The sequence below is a fragment of the Ambystoma mexicanum genome, chromosome 9 (assembly GCF_040938575.1).
Source record: "Ambystoma mexicanum isolate Mex_15411 chromosome 9, UKY_AmexF1_1, whole genome shotgun sequence".
NCBI lineage: Eukaryota > Metazoa > Chordata > Amphibia > Caudata > Ambystomatidae > Ambystoma > Ambystoma mexicanum.
Window position 1 is genome coordinate 32,405,052 of NC_090931.1, and position 22,583 is coordinate 32,427,634.

At 50.1% G+C, this 22,583-nt stretch overlaps 1 protein-coding gene across 1 annotated transcript in view; it reads left to right on the forward strand.

Moving 5' to 3' along the window:
* The first annotated feature begins 994 nt into the window (after positions 1-994).
* Positions 995-22,583, forward strand: part of B3GAT1 (beta-1,3-glucuronyltransferase 1) — a 404,607-nt gene continuing 383,018 nt past the window's right edge. The window contains exon 1 of the mRNA XM_069614106.1: positions 995-1,133. The gene's annotated coding sequence lies outside the window, so the exon portion shown is untranslated. The remainder of the gene's footprint in view (positions 1,134-22,583) is intronic.

The window sequence follows — 22,583 nt, forward strand, 5'->3', positions numbered from 1 at the left end:
GCATGCTGCGGCCCCTGCAGCGGGGCGTGCAAGCCCTGCCCTCGGTGTTGTGGGGAAACGGTCCACATTTCGGGATTGGTGCAGCCCATTAGCCACAAGGGAGCTTGTGTGGACGGTCTGTCGGGGTTCTTTGTGGGGAGGGTTGCCTCACCGTCTCTGTTCCCCTAAAAGGTTGCTGCCCCCACCCATGTCTGAATATCCTAATTTGCCACGGTGGTGCCGAGGGGGGAGGGATCTCGGTTGTTTCCTCTCTGCCTCGCTCTTTGTATTTCCAGACTTCTTTCCCTTTACCGCCCCCTCCTTCTCTCTCTCCCTGTCCCTCTTGTTTCTGTCCCTGTATCTTTTCTCCCTGCCCTCCCCACACTCCCTCTCTCTTCCCAGACCTCTCCTTTTCTGTCCACACCTCTTTCCCTTTCTTCTCTCTCTGCCACTCTGCGTGCCCACCCTCCCCTCTCGCTCCTCTCCCCCCTGAGCTCCCCCTTTTGCTCTCTGCTTCTTTTCCTGCTCCCCCGCGCCCCCCCCCCCTCGCTCAGAGGGGGTGGGCTGGCTTGTCTCTCTCCCCTCCTCCTACTCCTGAGCTGAGCAGGGGTGGGCTGCACGAGCGGCCTGCTCCCCAGACGGGCTGCAGCTCTAGGCTTTCCTCGCCCGGGCGCTGCCATCACCCGTGCCCGGCTCGCCTGGATGCCCACCCAGACGAGCATCCAGGAGCCAGACGGCGCGCCCTCCCCCGGGTCCTCGGCCGGCTCCGGGGAGCGGGGCTCGGGGGGTCGGGCAGGTGCAGCCCTGGGGGAGGACTCCCAAGGATCGACGCGGGGGGCACTGAGAAGCTAGGGGGGGGGCGTGCACCGTGGAGCAGGGGGCAGAGGAGCGGCGGGGCAGCGTAGAAGCAAGGCGCAGAGAGGCGCCAAGAAGGACCTCGGACCTGGCGCTTGGGCGCTGAGGAACCGTGGGACGCGAGGGCACTGGGAATCTGGAGGCTGGCGAGCTGGGCAGCTGGGCACCGAGGACCCCAGAGCGGAGGAGCAGCTAGGGCCCGAGGAAGCAGTGAATCGACTCTCTGTTCCGAAAGGAGGGGGACCCGGGCAGTCATGGGGACCGGGGCTCAGGCGGGCCGAGCTGGTTCCAGGAATCAGGTAAGCCCTCACTACACCCTGAATGTGCCCCTGACCGCTCACCCCTACTGCCCCTCAGCACAGCCTGCTCCCTCATCACCCTTTCCATTAGCATTCACTAAAGCCTGCGCTCTCTGACCCTTCACCCCTTCTCTTACCCATCCCCAAAACATGCGCTCTCTGACCCTTCACCCCTTCTCTTACCCATCCCCAAAACATGCGTTCTCTGACCCTTCACCCCTTCTCTTACCCATCCCCAAAACCTGCGCTCTCTGACCCTTCACCCCTTCTCTTACCCATCCCCAAAATCTGCGCTCTCTGACCCTTCACCCCTTCTTTTACCCATCCCCAAAACCTGCGCTCTCTGACCCTTCACACCCTTCTCTTACCCATCCCCAAAACCTGCGCTCTCTGACACTTCACTCCTTCTCTTACCCTTCTCCAAAACCTGCGCTCTCTGACCCTTCACCCCTTCTCTTACCCTTCTCCAAAACCTGCGCTCTCTGACGCTTCACCCCTTCTCTTACCTATCCCCAAAACCTGCGCTCTCTGACCCTTCGCTCCCTCTCTTACCTCTCAGCACAACCTGCACCCCTCTTCCCATTTATCTCTCACCCCCAAGAAAACCTCCGCTCATTCACCCCGTGTGTCTCTGATACCTCACCCCTCAAAACACATCCCTGTCACCTACCCCCTTTCCCTGTGTGTGTCTGATATTCCAAATACCACTTATTTGACCCCTCGCCCTGTCTTACTACCCTCACCACAAATTACATGCACTCTCCCCGACCAACTCTAACCACTCACCACCGTGGGCCACTTACCACTCACCCCACCTATCATCAAAACCTGCACCAATAACCCCGGTGTTTGTGGTTACCACCCCCCCCCAGTGTCTCTACCACCCATCAGCACCACCTGCACCCTCCTCCTTGAGGGTCGCCTACCTCTCGCCCACCTGTCACTTCTCCATGTTATCTGCAAAGCCCTCTGCGCTCTCTGCCTGTCCCCTCTCTCCCCGTCCCCCCTCTATCTCTGTCTCTCTCTTGCTCTCTCCCTCTCTCACACGCTTTCTCCCTCTCTATCTCTCTCCCTCACCCTCCCTCTCTCTCCCTCTATTCCTCTCTCCATCGCTCGCTCTCTCTCTGTCTCCATATTCTTTCTCCCTCACACACCCCCTGTCTCTGTCTCTTTCTCCCCCCTCTCTCTCTCTCTCTCCCCCTCTATTCTCCTCTCTCTCGCCCTTTCCCACCCTTTCACCCCTCTTTCTTTCTCTCCCTTTCACCCCCTCTTGCTCTCTCCCGTCCTCCCTCTTCTCTCTCTCCCGCTATTCCTCTCTCCATCTCTCACTTCTCTATATATTCTTTCTCCCTCACATTCCCTCCCTGTATCCCTCTCTTTCTCTTTCTTCCTCTATTCTGACCTCTCTCTCTCCCTTTCCCTCTCTTTCACCCCTCTTTCTCTCTCGTCCTCCCTCTTCTCTCTCTCCCGCTATTCCTCTCTCCATCTCTCGCTCTCTAGCTGTCTCTTTCTCCCTCTCTTTCTCTCTCTCCCCCTCCCTTTCTCCCTCTTTCTCTCTCTCCCTCTATTCTCCTCTCTCCCTCTCTTTCCCTCCCTTTATCCCACTCTTTCTCTCTCTCCCTCTATTCTCCTCTCTCTCTCTCTCTCTCTTTCCCTCCCTTTCACCCCCTTTCTCGTCCTCCCTCTTATCTCTCTACCTGATTGCCTCCCCGTCCGTTTCTTATCCTGCCTCTCACGCCCCTTGCCCCCCCCCCCCCGCTCCTCTTTTCCCCGCTTTGTTTCTCGTTCTTCCGGCCCACCTCTCTCTATTTCTCCGCTTCTCCTCCCCTTTCCTCACAGAGAGTCTCGCTCCCTCTGCCCGTGTTCCAGTCCTTTCCTCGGGTCTGCCTACGCCGCCCCCTGCGCCTCACCCCCTTTCCCCCTCTCTTATTAGACCGGATTCTGTTTGCTGGTGCACCCCACCCCTTCTCCTCTCCACTGCGTCTCCCCATTTTCTCTCTTTCATCCGCCGTCTTTCCCCTCTCCCCTGCCCACCCCCTCCTGCCCCCCATTTGCACCTGTTGTCTTCTCACCCGTTCCTGCTCACATCGTCTCATTCTTCACCCGCCCATCTCACACTTGCCCCTCCCGCCCCCTCCTGCCCCCCCATCTCTTATCTCGTTTGCTTGTGCCGATTATTTGTGATTAAAGGAGACTTATGATGCCCTGTGATGTATGTTCGCTGTCTGGCCCTTTGATAAGGGGGTGTCTCTGCGTGTTCGGGATTTGGGTTGATGTCTGCTCGGACCCCCACCCCCCAACCCCCTCCAGAGCGTTCAGAGGGTAGGGGCCGGGGGAAGAAGAGGGCGGGTCACCACCAACGACCGACCCGACACTCTTAAACACATGTCATGCGTGACACACTTCATGCAAACCGCGGGGGGGGGGGGGGGGGGGCAAGGATGTGCTTATTGCCGATATGTGGGCTTTGGGGGCCCTCTCTGCCCACACAGAAGTAGCCAGGCAGCGGCCCAGGGGCTTCTGGGTACTTTTGTGTCTGCCTTCGCATTCTCCATTACGCCGTTTAGAGCCTCGAATGAGGGGAGGAGAAGGTACATTTATGAACAGAAAAGACCAGTTTTTGCGGCATTCCCGACGGTTTGGCAAGAGCGAGGGTGGCGCAGAGTAGGCCCATCCGTGGACCTAAACATCAACAGTCTAGAGTAGGGTGGCGCTGCTTAGAATAGGATGGTGCTGTCTGGAGTAGGGTGGCGCTGCTTAGAATAGAATGGTGCTGTCTAGAGTAAGGTAGCGCTGCTTAGAATAGAAGTGTGCTGTCTAGAGTAAGGTAGCGCTGCTTAGAAAAGAAGTGTGCTGTCTAGAGTAAGGTAGCGCTGCTTAGAATAGAAGTGTGCTGTCTAGAGTAAGGTAGCGCTGCTTAAAATAGGATGGAGCTGTCTAGAGTAGGGTGGCGCTGCATATAATAGGATGGTGCTGTCTAGAGTAGGGTGGCATTGCATATAATAGGATGGTGCTGTATAGAGTAGAGTGGCATTGCTTAGAATAGGATAGTGCTGTCTAGAGTAGGGTGGCGCTGCTTGGAATAGGATGGTGCTGTCTAGAGTAGGGTGGCGCTGCTTAGAATAGGATGGTGCTGTCTAGAGTAGGGTGGTGCTGCTTAGAATAGGATGGTGCTGTCTAGAGTAGGGTGGTGCTGCTTAGAATAGGATGGTGCTGTCTAGAGTAGAGTGGCATTGCTTAGAATAGGATAGTGCTGTCTAGAGTAGGGTGGCACTGCATATAATAGGATGGTGCTGTCTGTGCTGTCTAGAGTAGGGTGGCACTGCATATAATAGGATGGTGCTGTCTAGAGTAGGGTGGCACTGCATATAATAGGATGGTGCTGTCTGTGCTGTCTAGAGTAGGGTGGCACTGCATATAATAGGATGGTGCTGTCTAGAGTAGGGTGGCACTGCATATAATAGGATGGTGCTGTCTAGAGTAGAGTGGCATTGCTTAGAATAGGATAGTGCTGTCTAGAGTAGGGTGGCACAGCTTGGAATAGGATGGTGCTGTCTAGAGTAGGGTGGCGCTGCTTAAAATAGGATGGTGCTGTCTAGAGTAGGGTGGCGCTGCTCATAATAGAATGGTGCTGTCTAGGGTAGGGTGGCACTGCTTAAAATAGGATGGTGCTGTCTAGAGTAGAGTGGTGCTGCTTAGAATAGGATAGTGCTGTCTAGAGTAGGGTGGCGCTGCTTAAAATAGGATGGTGCTGTCTAGAGTAGGGTGGCACTGCATATAATAGGATGATGCTGTCTAGAGTAAGGTGGCACTGCATATAATAGGATGGTGCTGTCTAGAGTAGGGTGGCGCTGCTTAAAATAGGATGGTGCTGTCTAGAGTAGTGTGGCACTGCATATAATAGGATGGTGCAGTCTAGAGTAGGGTGGCACTGCATATAATAGGATGGTGCTGTCTAGAGTAGGGTGGCACTGCATATAATAGGATGGTGCTGTCTAGAGTAGAGTGGCATTGCTTAGAATAGGATAGTGCTGTCTAGAGTAGGGTGGCGCTGCTTAAAATAGGATGGTGCTGTCTAGAGTAGGGTGGCGCTGCTTAAAATAGGATGGAGCTATCTAGAGTAGGGTGGCACTGCATATATTAGGATGGTGCTGCCTAGAGTAGGGTGGCGCTGCTTGGAATAGGATGGTGCTGTCTAGAGTAGAGTGGCATTGCTTAGAATAGGATAGTGCTGTCTAGAGTAGGGTGGCGCTGCTTAGAATAGGATGGTGGTGTCTAGAGTAGGGTGGTGCTGCTTAGAATAGGATGGTGCTCTCTAGAGTAGGGTGGTGCTGCTTAGAATAGGATAGTGCTGTCTAGAGTAGGGTGGTGCTTCTTAGAATAGGATAGTGCTGTCTAGAGTAGGGTGGCACTGCTTAGAATAGGATGGTGCTGTCTAGAGTAGGGTGGTGCTGCTTAGAATAGGATAGTGTTGTCTAGAGTAGGGTGGTGCTGCTTAGAATAGGATGGCGCTGTCTAGAGTAGGGTGGCGCTGCTTAGAATAGGATGGTGCTGTCTAGAGTAGGGTGGTGCTGCTTAGAATAGGATAGTGCTGTCTAGAGTAGGGTGGTGCTGCTTAGAATACAATGATGCTGTCTAGAGTAGGGTGGTGCTGCTTAGAATAGGATAGTGCTGTCTAGAGTAGGGTGGTGCGGCTTAGAATAGGATGGTGCTGTCTAGAGTAAGGTAGCGCTGCTTATAATAGGATGGTGCTGTCTAGAGAAGGGTGGTGCTACTTAGAATAGGATGGTTCTGTCTACAGTAGAGTGGCTCTGCTTAGAATAGGATGGTGCTGTCTAGAGTAAAGTAGCGGTGCTTATAATAGGATGGTGCTGTCTAGAGTAAGGTAGCGCTGCTTATAATAGGATGGTGCTGTCTAGAGTAGGGTGGCGCTGCTTAGAATAGGATGGTGCTGTCTAAAGTAGGGTGGCGCTGCTTAGAATAGGATGGTGCTGTCTAGAGTAGGGTGGCGCTGCTTAGAATATTATGGTGCTGTCTAGAGTAGGGTGGCACTGTTTATAATAGGATGGTGCTGTCTAGAGTAGGGTGGTGCTGCTTAGAATAGGATGGTGCTGCCTAGAGTAGGGTGGCGCTGCTTAGAATAGGATGGTGCTGTCTAGAGTAGGGTGGCGCTGCTTAGAATAGGATGGTTCTGTCTAGAGTAGGGTGGCACTGTTTATAATAGGATGGTGCTGTGTAGAGTGGGGTGGCGCTGCTTAGAATAGGATGGTGCTGTCTAGAGTAGGGTTGTGCTGCTTAGAATAGGATGGTGCTGTCTAGAGTAGGGTGGCACTGTTTATAATAGGATGGTGCTGTGTAGAATGGGGTGGCGCTGCTTAGAATAGGATGGTGCTGTCTAGAGTAGGGTGGCGCTGCTTAAAATAGGATGGTGCTGTCTAGAGAAGGGTGGCACTGTTTATAATAGGATGGTGCTGTGTAGAGTGGGGTGGCGCTGCTTAGGATAGAATGGTGCTGTCTAGGGTAAGGTAGCGCTGCTTATAAAAGGATGGTGCTGTCTAGAGTAAGGTAGCGCTGCTTATAATAGGATGGTGCTGTCTAGAGTAGGGTGGTGCTGCTTAGAATAGGATGGTGCTGTCTAGAGTAGGGTGGCGCTGCTTCGAATAGGATGGTGCTGTCTAGTGTAGGGTGGTGCTGCTTAGAATAGGATGGTGCTGTGTAGAGTGGGGTGGCGCTGCTTAGAATAGGATGGTGCTGTCTAGAGTAGGGTGGCACTGTTTATAATACGATGGTGCTGTCTAGAGTAGGGTGGCGCTGTTTAGAATAGGATGGTGCTGTCTAGAGTAAGGTAGCGCTGCTTATAATAGGATGGTGCTGTCTAGAGTAAGGTAGCGCTGCTTATAATAGGATGGTGCTGTCTAGAATAAGGTAGCACTGCTTATAATAGGATGGTGCTGTCTAGATTAGGGTCGTGCTGCTTAGAATAGGATGGTGCTGTCTAGAGAAGGGTGGTGCTGCTTAGAATAGGATAGTGCTGTCTAGAGTAGGGTGGTGCTACTTAGAATAGGATGGTGCTGTGTAGAGTAGGGTGGTGCTGCTTAGAATAGGATTGTGCTGTCTAGAGTAATGTAGCGCTGCTTAGAATAGGATGGTGCTGTCTAGAGTAGGGTGGTGCTGCTTAGAATAGGATGGTGCTGTCTATAGAAGCGTGGTGCTGCTTAGAATAGAATGGTGCTGTCTAGAGTAGGGTGGCGCTGCTTAGAATATTATGGTGCTGTCTAGAGTAGGGTGGCACTGTTTATAATAGGATGGTGCTGTCTAGAGTAGGGTGGTGCTGCTTAGAATAGGATGGTGCTGTCTAGAGTAGGGTGGCACTGTTTATAATAGGATGGTGCTGTGTAGAGTGGGGTGGCGCTGCTTAGAATAGGATGGTGCTGTCTAGAGTAGGGTGGCGCTGCTTAGAATATTATGGTGCTGTCTAGAATAGGGTGGCACAGCTTAGAATAGGATGGTGCTGTCTAGAGTAGGGTGGCGCTGCTTAGAATAAGATGGTGCTGTCTAGAGTAGGGTGACACTGCTTAGAATAGGACGGTGCTGTCTATAGAAGGGTGGTGCTGCTTAGAATAGGATGGTGCTGTCTAGAGTAGGGTGGCGCTGCTTAGAATATTATGGTGCTGTCTAGAGTAGGGTGGCACTGTTTATAATAGGATGGTGCTGTCTAGAGTGGGGTGGCGCTGCTTAGAATAGGATGGTGCTGTCTAGAGTAGGGTGGCACTGTTTATAATAGGATGGTGCTGTCTAGAGTAGGGTGGTGCTGCTTAGAATAGGATGGTGCTGTCTAGAGTAGGGTGGCACTGTTTATAATAGGATGGTGCTGTGTAGAGTGGGGTGGCGCTGCTTAGAATAGGATGGTGCTGTCTAGAGTAGGGTGGCGCTGCTTAGAATATTATGGTGCTGTCTAGAATAGGGTGGCACAGCTTAGAATAGGATGGTGCTGTCTAGAGTAGGGTGACACTGCTTAGAATAGGACGGTGCTGTCTACAGAAGGGTGGTGCTGCTTAGAATAGGATGGTGCTGTCTAGAGTAGGGTAGCGCTGCTTGGAAAAGGATGATGCTGTCTAGAGTACGGTGGCGCTGCTTAGAATAGGATGGTGCTGTCTAGAGTAGGATGGCGCTGCTTAGAATAGAATGGTGCTGTCTAGAGAAGGGTGGTGCTGCTTAGAATAGGATGGTGCTGTCTAGAGAAGGGTGGTGCTGCTTAGAATAGGATGGTGCTGTCTAAAGTAGGGTGGCGCTGCTTAGAATAGGATGGTGCTGTCTAAAGTAGGGTGGTGCTGCTTAGAATAAATGGTGCTGTCTAGAGTAGGGTGGCACTGCTTAGAACAGGATGGTGATGTCTAGAGTAGGGTGGTGCTGCTTAGAATTGGATGGTGCTGTCTAGAGCTTGATGGCACTGCTTATAATAGGATGGTGCTGTCTAGAGTAGGACAGCGCTGGTTAGAAGAGAATGGTGCTGTCTAGAGTAGGGTGGCACTGCTTAGAAAAGAATGGTGATGTCTATAGTAGGGTGGCGCTGCTTATAATAGGATGGTGCTGTCTAGAATAGGGTGGCGCTGCTTAGAATAAATGGTGCTGTCTAGAGTAGGGTGGTGCTGCTTAGAATAGGATGGTGCTGTCTACAGTAGGGTAGCGCTGCTTATAATAGGATGGTGCTGTCTAGAGTAGGGTGGCACTGCTTAGAATAGGATGCTGCTGTCTAGAGTAGGGTAGCGCTGCTTATAATAGGATGGTGCTGTCTAGAGTAGGGTGGCACTGCTTAGAATAGGATAGTGCTGTCTAGAGTAGGGTGGTGCTGCTTAAAATAGGATTCTGCTGTCTAGAATAGGGTAGTGCTGCTTATAATAGGATGGTGCTGTCTAGAGTAGGGTGGCACTGCTTAGAATAGGATGATGCTGTCTAGAGAAGGGTGGCGCTGCTTAGAATAGGATGGTGCTGTCTAGAGTAGGGTGGCGCTACTTAGATTAGGATGGTGATGTCTAGAGTATGGTGGCACTGCTTAGAACAGGATGGTGATGTCTAGAGTAGGGTGGTGCTGCTTAGAATTGGATGGTGCTGTCTAGAGCTTGATGGCACTGCTTAGAACAGGATGGTGCTGTCTAGAGTAGGGTGGTGCTGCTTAGAATAGGATGGTGCTGTCTAGAGTAAGGTAGCGCTGCTTATAATAGGATGGTGCTGTCTAGAATAAGGTAGCACTGCTTATAATAGGATGGTGCTGTCTAGAATAAGGTAGCACTGCTTATAATAGGATGGTGCTGTCTAGATTAGGGTCGTGCTGCTTAGAATAGGATGGTGCTGTCTAGAGAAGGGTGGTGCTGCTTAGAATAGGATAGTGCTGTCTAGAGTAGGGTGGTGCTACTTAGAATAGGATGGTGCTGTGTAGAGTAGGGTGGTGCTGCTTAGAATAGGATCGTGCTGTCTAGAGTAATGTAGCGCTGCTTAGAATAGGATGGTGCTGTCTAGAGAAGGGTGGTGCTGCTTAGAATAGGATGGTGCTGTCTATAGAAGCGTGGTGCTGCTTAGAATAGGATGGTGCTGTCTAGAGTAGGGTGGCGCTGCTTAGAATATTATGGTGCTGTCTAGAGTAGGGTGGCACTGTTTATAATAGGATGGTGCTGTCTAGAGTAGGGTGGTGCTGCTTAGAATAGGATGGTGCTGTCTAGAGTAGGGTGGCACTGTTTATAATAGGATGGTGCTGTGTAGAGTGGGGTGGCGCTGCTTAGAATATTATGGTGCTGTCTAGAGTAGGGTGGCGCTGCTTAGAATATTATGGTGCTGTCTAGAATAGGGTGGCACAGCTTAGAATAGGATGGTGCTGTCTAGAGTAGGGTGGCGCTGATTAGAATAAGATGGTGCTGTCTAGAGTAGGGTGACACTGCTTAGAATAGGACGGTGCTGTCTATAGAAGGGTGGTGCTGCTTAGAATAGGATGGTGCTGTCTAGAGTAGGGTGGCGCTGCTTAGAATATTATGGTGCTGTCTAGAGTAGGGTGGCACTGTTTATAATAGGATGGTGCTGTCTAGAGTGGGGTGGCGCTGCTTAGAATAGGATGGTGCTGTCTAGAGTAGGGTGGCACTGTTTATAATAGGATGGTGCTGTCTAGAGTAGGGTGGTGCTGCTTAGAATAGGATGGTGCTGTCTAGAGTAGGGTGGCACTGTTTATAATAGGATGGTGCTGTGTAGAGTGGGGTGGCGCTGCTTAGAATAGGATGGTGCTGTCTAGAGTAGGGTGGCGCTGCTTAGAATATTATGGTGCTGTCTAGAATAGGGTGGCACAGCTTAGAATAGGATGGTGCTGTCTAGAGTAGGGTGGCGCTGCTTAGAATAAGATGGTGCTGTCTAGAGTAGGGTGACACTGCTTAGAATAGGACGGTGCTGTCTACAGAAGGGTGGTGCTGCTTAGAATAGGATGGTGCTGTCTAGAGTAGGGTAGCGCTGCTTGGAAAAGGATGATGCTGTCTAGAGTACGGTGGCGCTGCTTAGAATAGGATGGTGCTGTCTAGAGTAGGATGGCGCTGCTTAGAATAGGATGGTGCTGTCTAGAGTAGAGTGGCATTGCTTAGAATAGGATAGTGCTGTCTAGAGTAGGGTGGCACTGCATATAATAGGATGGTGCTGTCTGTGCTGTCTAGAGTAGGGTGGCACTGCATATAATAGGATGGTGCTGTCTAGAGTAGGGTGGCACTGCATATAATAGGATGGTGCTGTCTGTGCTGTCTAGAGTAGGGTGGCACTGCATATAATAGGATGGTGCTGTCTAGAGTAGGGTGGCACTGCATATAATAGGATGGTGCTGTCTAGAGTAGAGTGGCATTGCTTAGAATAGGATAGTGCTGTCTAGAGTAGGGTGGCGCTCTTTAAAATAGGACGGTGCTGTCTAGAGTAGGGTGGCGCTGCTTAAAATAGGATGGAGCTGTCTAGAGTAGGGTGGCACTGCATATAATAGGATGGTGCTGTCTAGAGTAGGGTGGCACTGCATATAATAGGATGGTGCTGTCTAGAGTAGAGTGGCATTGCTTAGAATAGGATAGTGCTGTCTAGAGTAGGGTGGCACAGCTTGGAATAGGATGGTGCTGTCTAGAGTAGGGTGGCGCTGCTTAAAATAGGATGGTGCTGTCTAGAGTAGGGTGGCGCTGCTCATAATAGAATGGTGCTGTCTAGGGTAGGGTGGCACTGCTTTAAATAGGATGGTGCTGTCTAGAGTAGAGTGGTGCTGCTTAGAATAGGATAGTGCTGTCTAGAGTAGGGTGGCGCTGCTTAAAATAGGATGGTGCTGTCTAGAGTAGGGTGGCACTGCATATAATAGGATGATGCTGTCTAGAGTAAGGTGGCACTGCATATAATAGGATGGTGCTGTCTAGAGTAGGGTGGCGCTGCTTAAAATAGGATGGTGCTGTCTAGAGTAGTGTGGCACTGCATATAATAGGATGGTGCAGTCTAGAGTAGGGTGGCACTGCATATAATAGGATGGTGCTGTCTAGAGTAGGGTGGCACTGCATATAATAGGATGGTGCTGTCTAGAGTAGAGTGGCATTGCTTAGAATAGGATAGTGCTGTCTAGAGTAGGGTGGCACTGCTTAAAATAGGATGGTGCTGTCTAGAGTAGGGTGGCGCTGCTTAAAATAGGATGGAGCTATCTAGAGTAGGGTGGCACTGCATATATTAGGATGGTGCTGCCTAGAGTAGGGTGGCGCTGCTTGGAATAGGATGGTGCTGTCTAGAGTAGAGTGGCATTGCTTAGAATAGGATAGTGCTGTCTAGAGTAGGGTGGCGCTGCTTAGAATAGGATGGTGGTGTCTAGAGTAGGGTGGTGCTGCTTAGAATAGGATGGTGCTCTCTAGAGTAGGGTGGTGCTGCTTAGAATAGGATAGTGCTGTCTAGAGTAGGGTGGTGCTTCTTAGAATAGGATAGTGCTGTCTAGAGTAGGGTGGCACTGCTTAGAATAGGATGGTGCTGTCTAGAGTAGGGTGGTGCTGCTTAGAATAGGATAGTGTTGTCTAGAGTAGGGTGGTGCTGCTTAGAATAGGATGGCGCTGTCTAGAGTAGGGTGGCGCTGCTTAGAATAGGATGGTGCTGTCTAGAGTAGGGTGGTGCTGCTTAGAATAGGATAGTGCTGTCTAGAGTAGGGTGGTGCTGCTTAGAATACAATGATGCTGTCTAGAGTAGGGTGGTGCTGCTTAGAATAGGATAGTGCTGTCTAGAGTAGGGTGGTGCGGCTTAGAATAGGATGGTGCTGTCTAGAGTAAGGTAGCGCTGCTTATAATAGGATGGTGCTGTCTAGAGAAGGGTGGTGCTACTTAGAATAGGATGGTTCTGTCTACAGTAGAGTGGCTCTGCTTAGAATAGGATGGTGCTGTCTAGAGTAAAGTAGCGCTGCTTATAATAGGATGGTGCTGTCTAGAGTAAGGTAGCGCTGCTTATAATAGGATGGTGCTGTCTAGAGTAGGGTGGCGCTGCTTAGAATAGGATGGTGCTGTCTAAAGTAGGGTGGCGCTGCTTAGAATAGGATGGTGCTGTCTAGAGTAGGGTGGCGCTGCTTAGAATATTATGGTGCTGTCTAGAGTAGGGTGGCACTGTTTATAATAGGATGGTGCTGTCTAGAGTAGGGTGGTGCTGCTTAGAATAGGATGGTGCTGCCTAGAGTAGGGTGGCGCTGCTTAGAATAGGATGGTGCTGTCTAGAGTAGGGTGGGGCTGCTTAGAATAGGATGGTTCTGTCTAGAGTAGGGTGGCACTGTTTATAATAGGATGGTGCTGTGTAGAGTGGGGTGGCGCTGCTTAGAATAGGATGGTGCTGTCTAGAGTAGGGTTGTGCTGCTTAGAATAGGATGGTGCTGTCTAGAGTAGGGTGGCACTGTTTATAATAGGATGGTGCTGTGTAGAATGGGGTGGCGCTGCTTAGAATAGGATGGTGCTGTCTAGAGTAGGGTGGCGCTGCTTAAAATAGGATGGTGCTGTCTAGAGAAGGGTGGCACTGTTTATAATAGGATGGTGCTGTGTAGAGTGGGGTGGCGCTGCTTAGGATAGAATGGTGCTGTCTAGGGTAAGGTAGCGCTGCTTATAAAAGGATGGTGCTGTCTAGAGTAAGGTAGCGCTGCTTATAATAGGATGGTGCTGTCTAGAGTAGGGTGGTGCTGCTTAGAATAGGATGGTGCTGTCTAGAGTAGGGTGGCGCTGCTTCGAATAGGATGGTGCTGTCTAGTGTAGGGTGGTGCTGCTTAGAATAGGATGGTGCTGTGTAGAGTGGGGTGGCGCTGCTTAGAATAGGATGGTGCTGTCTAGAGTAGGGTGGCACCGTTTATAATACGATGGTGCTGTCTAGAGTAGGGTGGCGCTGCTTAGAATAGGATGGTGCTGTCTAGAGTAAGGTAGCGCTGCTTATAATAGGATGGTGCTGTCTAGAATAAGGTAGCACTGCTTATAATAGGATGGTGCTGTCTAGATTAGGGTCGTGCTGCTTAGAATAGGATGGTGCTGTCTAGAGAAGGGTGGTGCTGCTTAGAATAGGATAGTGCTGTCTAGAGTAGGGTGGTGCTACTTAGAATAGGATGGTGCTGTGTAGAGTAGGGTGGTGCTGCTTAGAATAGGATTGTGCTGTCTAGAGTAATGTAGCGCTGCTTAGAATAGGATGGTGCTGTCTAGAGTAGGGTGGTGCTGCTTAGAATAGGATGGTGCTGTCTATAGAAGCGTGGTGCTGCTTAGAATAGAATGGTGCTGTCTAGAGTAGGGTGGCGCTGCTTAGAATATTATGGTGCTGTCTAGAGTAGGGTGGCACTGTTTATAATAGGATGGTGCTGTCTAGAGTAGGGTGGTGCTGCTTAGAATAGGATGGTGCTGTCTAGAGTAGGGTGGCACTGTTTATAATAGGATGGTGCTGTGTAGAGTGGGGTGGCGCTGCTTAGAATAGGATGGTGCTGTCTAGAGTAGGGTGGCGCTGCTTAGAATATTATGGTGCTGTCTAGAATAGGGTGGCACAGCTTAGAATAGGATGGTGCTGTCTAGAGTAGGGTGGCGCTGCTTAGAATAAGATGGTGCTGTCTAGAGTAGGGTGACACTGCTTAGAATAGGACGGTGCTGTCTATAGAAGGGTGGTGCTGCTTAGAATAGGATGGTGCTGTCTAGAGTAGGGTGGCGCTGCTTAGAATATTATGGTGCTGTCTAGAGTAGGGTGGCACTGTTTATAATAGGATGGTGCTGTCTAGAGTGGGGTGGCGCTGCTTAGAATAGGATGGTGCTGTCTAGAGTAGGGTGGCACTGTTTATAATAGGATGGTGCTGTCTAGAGTAGGGTGGTGCTGCTTAGAATAGGATGGTGCTGTCTAGAGTAGGGTGGCGCTGCTTAGAATAGGATGGTGCTGTCTAGAGTAGGGTGGCGCTACTTAGATTAGGATGGTGATGTCTAGAGTATGGCGGCACTGCTTAGAACAGGATGGTGATGTCTAGAGTAGGGTGGTGCTGCTTAGAATTGGATGGTGCTGTCTAGAGCTTGATGGCACTGCTTAGAACAGGATGGTGCTGTCTAGAGTAGGGTGGTGCTGCTTAGAATAGGATGGTGCTGTCTAGAGTAAGGTAGCGCTGCTTATAATAGGATGGTGCTGTCTAGAATAAGGTAGCACTGCTTATAATAGGATGGTGCTGTCTAGAATAAGGTAGCACTGCTTATAATAGGATGGTGCTGTCTAGATTAGGGTCGTGCTGCTTAGAATAGGATGGTGCTGTCTAGAGTAGGGTGGCACTGTTTATAATAGGATGGTGCTGTCTAGAGTGGGGTGGCGCTGCTTAAAATAGGATGGTGCTGTCTAGAGTAGGGTGGCACTGTTTATAATAGGATGGTGCTGTCTAGAGTAGGGTGGTGCTGCTTAGAATAGGATGGTGCTGTCTAGAGTAGGGTGGCACTGTTTATAATAGGATGGTGCTGTGTAGAGTGGGGTGGCGCTGCTTAGAATAGGATGGTGCTGTCTAGAGTAGGGTGGCGCTGCTTAGAATATTATGGTGCTGTCTAGAATAGGGTGGCACAGCTTAGAATAGGATGGTGCTGTCTAGAGTAGGGTGGCGCTGCTTAGAATAAGATGGTGCTGTCTAGAGTAGGGTGACACTGCTTAGAATAGGACGGTGCTGTCTACAGAAGGGTGGTGCTGCTTAGAATAGGATGGTGCTGTCTAGAGTAGGGTAGCGCTGCTTGGAAAAGGATGATGCTGTCTAGAGTACGGTGTCGCTGCTTAGAATAGGATGGTGCTGTCTAGAGTAGGATGGCGCTGCTTAGAATAGAATGGTGCTGTCTAGAGAAGGGTGGTGCTGCTTAGAATAGGATGGTGCTGTCTAGAGAAGGGTGGTGCTGCTTAGAATAGGATGGTGCTGTCTAAAGTAGGGTGGCGCTGCTTAGAATAGGATGGTGCTGTCTAAAGTAGGGTGGTGCTGCTTAGAATAAATGGTGCTGTCTAGAGTAGGGTGGCACTGCTTAGAACAGGATGGTGATGTCTAGAGTAGGGTGGTGCTGCTTAGAATTGGATGGTGCTGTCTAGAGCTTGATGGCACTGCTTATAATAGGATGGTGCTGTCTAGAGTAGGACAGCGCTGGTTAGAAGAGAATGGTGCTGTCTAGAGTAGGGTGGCACTGCTTAGAAAAGAATGGTGATGTCTATAGTAGGGTGGCGCTGCTTATAATAGGATGGTGCTGTCTAGAATAGGGTGGCGCTGCTTAGAATAAATGGTGCTGTCTAGAGTAGGGTGGTGCTGCTTAGAATATGATGGTGCTGTCTACAGTAGGGTAGCGCTGCTTATAATAGGATGGTGCTGTCTAGAGTAGGGTGGCACTGCTTAGAATAGGATGCTGCTATCTAGAGTAGGGTAGCGCTGCTTATAATAGGATGGTGCTGTCTAGAGTAGGGTGGCACTGCTTAGAATAGGATAGTGCTGTCTAGAGTAGGGTGGTGCTGCTTAAAATAGGATTTTGCTGTCTAGAATAGGGTAGTGCTGCTTATAATAGGATGGTGCTGTCTAGAGTAGGGTGGCACTGCTTAGAATAGGATGATGCTGTCTAGAGAAGGGTGGCGCTGCTTAGAATAGGATGGTGCTGTCTAGAGTAGGGTGGCGCTACTTAGATTAGGATGGTGATGTCTAGAGTATGGTGGCACTGCTTAGAACAGGATGGTGATGTCTAGAGTAGGGTGGTGCTGCTTAGAATTGGATGGTGCTGTCTAGAGCTTGATGGCACTGCTTAGAACAGGATGGTGCTGTCTAGAGTAGGGTGGTGCTGCTTAGAATAGGATGGTGCTGTCTAGAGTAAGGTAGCGCTGCTTATAATAGGATGGTGCTGTCTAGAATAAGGTAGCACTGCTTATAATAGGATGGTGCTGTCTAGAATAAGGTAGCACTGCTTATAATAGGATGGTGCTGTCTAGATTAGGGTCGTGCTGCTTAGAATAGGATGGTGCTGTCTAGAGAAGGGTGGTGCTGCTTAGAATAGGATAGTGCTGTCTAGAGTAGGGTGGTGCTACTTAGAATAGGATGGTGCTGTGTAGAGTAGGGTGGTGCTGCTTAGAATAGGATCGTGCTGTCTAGAGTAATGTAGCGCTGCTTAGAATAGGATGGTGCTGTCTAGAGAAGGGTGGTGCTGCTTAGAATAGGATGGTGCTGTCTATAGAAGCGTGGTGCTGCTTAGAATAGGATGGTGCTGTCTAGCGTAGGGTGGCGCTGCTTAGAATATTATGGTGCTGTCTAGAGTAGGGTGGCACTGTTTATAATAGGATGGTGCTGTCTAGAGTAGGGTGGTGCTGCTTAGAATAGGATGGTGCTGTCTAGAGTAGGGTGGCACTGTTTATAATAGGATGGTGCTGTGTAGAGTGGGGTGGCGCTGCTTAGAATATTATGGTGCTGTCTAGAGTAGGGTGGCGCTGCTTAGAATATTATGGTGCTGTCTAGAATAGGGTGGCACAGCTTAGAATAGGATGGTGCTGTCTAGAGTAGGGTGGCGCTGATTAGAATAAGATGGTGCTGTCTAGAGTAGGGTGACACTGCTTAGAATAGGACGGTGCTGTCTATAGAAGGGTGGTGCTGCTTAGAATAGGATGGTGCTGTCTAGAGTAGGGTGGCGCTGCTTAGAATATTATGGTGCTGTCTAGAGTAGGGTGGCACTGTTTATAATAGGATGGTGCTGTCTAAAGTGGGGTGGCGCTGCTTAGAATAGGATGGTGCTGTCTAGAGTAGGGTGGCACTGTTTATAATAGGATGGTGCTGTCTATAGTAGGGTGGTGCTGCTTAGAATAGGATGGTGCTGTCTAGAGTAGGGTGGCGCTTCTTAGAATAAGATGGTGCTGTCTAGAGTAGGGTGACACTGCTTAGAATAGGACGGTGCTGTCTATAGAAGGGTGGTGCTGCTTAGAATAGGATGGTGCTGTCTAGAGTAGGGTGGCGCTGCTTAGAATATTATGGTGCTGTCTAGAATAGGGTGGCACAGCTTAGAATAGGATGGTGCTGTCTAGAGTAGGGTGGCGCTTCTTAGAATAAGATGGTGCTGTCTAGAGTAGGGTGACACTGCTTAGAATAGGACGGTGCTGTCTACAGAAGGGTGGTGCTGCTTAGAATAGGATGGTGCTGTCTAGAGTAGGGTAGCGCTGCTTGGAAAAGGATGATGCTGTCTAGAGTACGGTGGCGCTGCTTAGAATAGGATGGTGCTGTCTAGAGTAGGATGGCGCTGCTTAGAATAGAATGGTGCTGTCTAGAGAAGGGTGGTGCTGCTTAGAATAGGATGGTGCTGTCTAGAGAAGGGTGGTGCTGCTTAGAATAGGATGGTGCTGTCTAAAGTAGGGTGGCGCTGCTTAGAATAGGATGGTGCTGTCTAAAGTAGGGTGGTGCTGCTTAGAATAAATGGTGCTGTCTAGAGTAGGGTGGCACTGCTTAGAACAGGATGGTGATGTCTAGAGTAGGGTGGTGCTGCTTAGAATTGGATGGTGCTGTCTAGAGCTTGATGGCACTGCTTATAATAGGATGGTGCTGTCTAGAGTAGGACAGCGCTGGTTAGAAGAGAATGGTGCTGTCTAGAATAGGGTGGCGCTGCTTAGAATAAATGGTGCTGTCTAGAGTAGGGTGGTGCTGCTTAGAATAGGATGGTGCTGTCTACAGTAGGATAGCGCTGCTTATAATAGGATGGTGCTGTCTAGAGTAGGGTGGCACTGCTTAGAATAGGATGCTGCTGTCTAGAGTAGGGTAGCGCTGCTTATAATAGGATGGTGCTGTCTAGAGTAGGGTGGCACTGCTTAGAATAGGATAGTGCTGTCTAGAGTAGGGTGGTGCTGCTTAAAATAGGATTTTGCTGTCTAGAATAGGGTAGTGCTGCTTATAATAGGATGGTGCTGTCTAGAGTAGGGTGGCACTGCTTAGAATAGGATGATGCTGTCTAGAGAAGGGTGGCGCTGCTTAGAATAGGATGGTGCTGTCTAGAGTAGGGTGGCGCTACTTAGAATAGGATGGTGCTGTCTAGAGTAGGGTGGTGCTGCTTAGAATAGGATGGTGCTGCTTAGAATAGGTTGGCGCTGCTTAGAATAGGATGGTGATGTGTAGAGTAGGGTGGTGTTGATTAGAATAGGATGGTGCTGTCTAAAGTAGGGTGGCGCTGCCTAGAATAAATGGTGCTGTCTAGAGTAGGGTGGCGCTGCTTAGAATAGGATGGTGCTTTCTAGAGAAGGGTGGTGCTGCTTAGAATAGGATGGTGCTGTCTAGAGTAGGGTGGCGCTGCTTAGAATAGGATGGTGCTGTCTAGAGTAGTGTGGCGCTGCTTATAATAGGATGGTGCTGTCTAGAGAAGGGTGGTGCTGCTTAGAACAGAATGGTGCTGTCTAAAGTCGGGTGGCATTGCTTATAATAGGATGGTGCTGTCTTGAGAAGGGTGGTGCTGCTTAGAATAAGATGTTGCTGTCTAGAGTAGGGTGGCACTTCTTATAATAGGATGGTGCTGTCTAGAGAAGGGTGGTGCTGCTTAGAATAGGATGGTGCTGTCTAGAGTAGGGTGGCGCTGCTTATAATAGGATGGTGCTGTCTAGAGAAGGGTGGTGCTGCTTAGAATAGGATGGTGCTGTCTAGAATAGGGTGGCGCTGCTTAGAATAAATGGTGCTGTCTAGCGTAGGCTGGCGCTGCTTAGAATGGGATGGTGCTGTCTAGAGAAGGGTGGCGCCGCTTAGAATAGAATGGTGCTGTCTAGAGTAGGGTGGCACTGCTTAGAAAAGAATGGTGCTGTCTATAGTAGGGTGGTGCTGCTTAGAATACGATGGTGCTGGTTAGAGTAGGGTGCTGCAGCTTAGAATAGGATGGTGCTATCTAGAGTAGAGTAGCACTGCTTAGAATAGGATGGTGCTGTCTAGAGTAGGGTGGTGCTGTCTAGAGTAGAGTGCCACTGCTTAGAATAGAACGGTGCTGTCTAGGGAAGGGTGGCACTGCTTAGAAAAGAATAGTGCTGTCTAGGATAGGGTGTGCTGCTTAGATTAGGATGGTGATGTCTAGAGTAGGGTGGCACTGCTTAGAATAGGATGGTGCTGTCTAGAGAAGGGTGGTGCTGCTTAGAATAGGATGGTGCTGTCTAGAGTAGGGTGGCACTGTTTATGATAGGATGGTGCTGTGTAGAGTGGGGTGGCGCTGCTTAGAATAGAATGGTGCTGTCTAAAGTAGGGTGGCGCTGCTTAGAATAGGATAGTGCTGTCTAGAGAAGGGTGGTGCTGCTTAGAATCGAATGTTGCTGTCTAGAGTAGTGTGGCGCTGCTTAGAATAGGATGGTGCTGTCTAGCGTACAGTGGCACTGCTTAGAATAGGATGGTGCTATCTAGAGTAGGGTGGTACTGCTTTGAATAGGATGGTGCTGTCTAGAGTAGGGTGGCGCTGCTTAGAATATAATGGTGCTATCTATAGTAGGATGGCACTGCTTAGAATTGGATGGTGATGTCTAGAGAAGGGTGGTGCTGCTTAAAATAGGATGGTGCAGTCTAGAGTAGGGTGGCGCTGCTTAGAATAGAATGGTGAAGTCTAGAGAAGGGTTGCGCTGCTTATAACAGAATGGTGCTGTCTAAAGTAGGGTGGTGCTGCTTAGAATAGGATGGTGCTGTCTAGAATAGGGTGGCACTGCTTAGAATGGGGTGGTGCTGTCTAGAGGAGAGTGGTGCTGCTTAGAATAGGATGGTGCTGTCTAAAATAGGGTGGCACTGCTTAGAATGGGGTGGTGCTGTCTAGAGAAGGGTGGTGCTGCTTAGAATAGGATGGTGCTGTCTAGAAAAGGGTGGCACTGCTTAGAATGGGATGGTGCTGTCTAGAGAAGGGTGGTGCTGCTTAGAATAGAATGGTGCTGTCTAGAGTAGGGTGGCACTGCTTAGAATAGGATGGTGCTGTCTAGAGTAGGGTGGCGCTGCTTAGAATAGGATGGTGCTGTCTAGAGAAGGGTGGCGTTGCCTAGAATAGGATGGTGCTGTCTAGAGAAGAGTGGTGCTGCTTAGAATTGGATGGTGCTGTTTAGAGTTGATTGGTGCTGCTTAGAATAGGTTGGTGGTGTCTAGAGTAGGGTGGTGCTGCTTAGAATAGGACAGTGCTGTCTTGAGTAGGGTGGCGCTGCTTAGAATTGGACGGTCCTTTCAAGAGTGGGGTGGTGCTGCTTAAATAGGATAGCCCTGACTAGAACAGTGTAGCACTGCTTTAGAATAGGATGGTGCTGTCTAGAGATGGGTGGCGCAATTTACAATAGGATTGTGCTGTCTAGAGTAGGGTGGCGCTGCTTAGAATATAATGGTGCTGTCTACAGTAGAATGGCACTGCTTAGAAAAGGATGGTGCTGACTAGAGTAGGGTGGTGCTGCTTAGAAAAGGATGATGCTGTCTAGAGTAGGGTGGCGCTGCTTAGAATAGGATGGTGCTGTCTAGAGTAGGTTGGCACTGCTTAGAATAGGATGGTGCTTTCTAGAGTAGGGTGGTGCTGCTTAGAATAGGATGGTGCTGTTTAGAGTAGGGTGGCGCTGCTTAGAATAGAATGGTGCTGTCTAGGGTCGGGTGGTGCTGCTAAGAATAGGACGGTGCTGTCTAGAGTAGGGTGGCGCTGCTTAGAATAGGATGGTGCTGTCTAGAGAAGGGTGGCGCTGCTTAGAATATAATGGTGCTGTCTGGTGTAGGGTGGCACTGCTTATAATAGGATGGTGCTGTCCAGAGTAGGGTGGTGCTGCTTAGAATAGGATGGTGCTGTCTAGAGTAGGGTGGCGCTGCTTAGAATAGAATGGCTCTGTCTAGAAAAGGGTGGCACTGCTTAGAATGGGATGGTGCTGTCTAGAGAAGGGTGGTGCTGCTTAGAATAGAATGGTGCTGTCTAGAGTAGGGTGGCACTGCTTAGAATAGGATGGTGCTGTCTAGAGTAGGGTGGCGCTGCTTAGAATAGGATGGTGCTGTCTAGAGAAGGGTGGCGTTGCTTAGAATAGAATGGTGCTGTCTAGAGTAGGGTGGCACTGCTTAGAATAGGATGGTGCTGTCTAGAGTAGGGTGGCGCTGCTTAGAATAGGATGGTGCTGTCTAGAGAAGGGTGGCGTTGCTTAGAATAGGATGGTGCTGTCTAGAGAAGAGTGGTGCTGCTTAGAATTGGATGGTCCTTTCAAGAGTGCCCTGGGGCAGTCCAGCACCGAAATGCTAGGCAATTCTACTCTGAACAAGAGTACCAACAGCATCCCCAGACACGTGTTTCGGTCTGGTTGGACCTCATCAGTAGGGAGGAGCTCTGCCTCTCTAAGAATAGTGAGCAAGGAGTCCACGTCTGGATTCCCCTAGTAAGCTAGGGTGAGACCAAAACTTACTCAAATATGCAAATTAACAAGGGGGGTCCTGGGAGTCCCTCTGCCAGACATTAGTCCTGGGTACGAGAGACTTACCCAGAGTCTTTAGCTCACTATCTTTCACAGAGAAGAAATATCCCAAACATATCAGTCTTTGTCCTGCCCTGGGGCAGTCCAGCACCGAAATGCTAGGCAATTCTACTCTGAACAAGAGTACCAACAGCATCCCCAGACACGTGTTTCGGTCTGGTTGGACCTCATCAGTAGGGAGGAGCTCTGCCTCTCTAAGAATAGTGAGCAAGGAGTCCACGTCTGGATTCCCCTAGTAAGCTAGGGTGAGACCAAAACTTACTCAAATATGCAAATTAACAAGGGGGGTCCTGGGAGTCCCTCTGCCAGACATTAGTCCTGGGTACGAGAGACTTACCCAGAGTCTTTAGCTCACTATCTTTCACAGAGAAGAAATATCCCAAACATATCAGTCTTTGTCCTGCCCTGGGGCAGTCCAGCACCGAAATGCTAGGCAATTCTACTCTGAACAAGAGTACCAACAGCATCCCCAGACACGTGTTTCGGTCTGGTTGGACCTCATCAGTAGGGAGGAGCTCT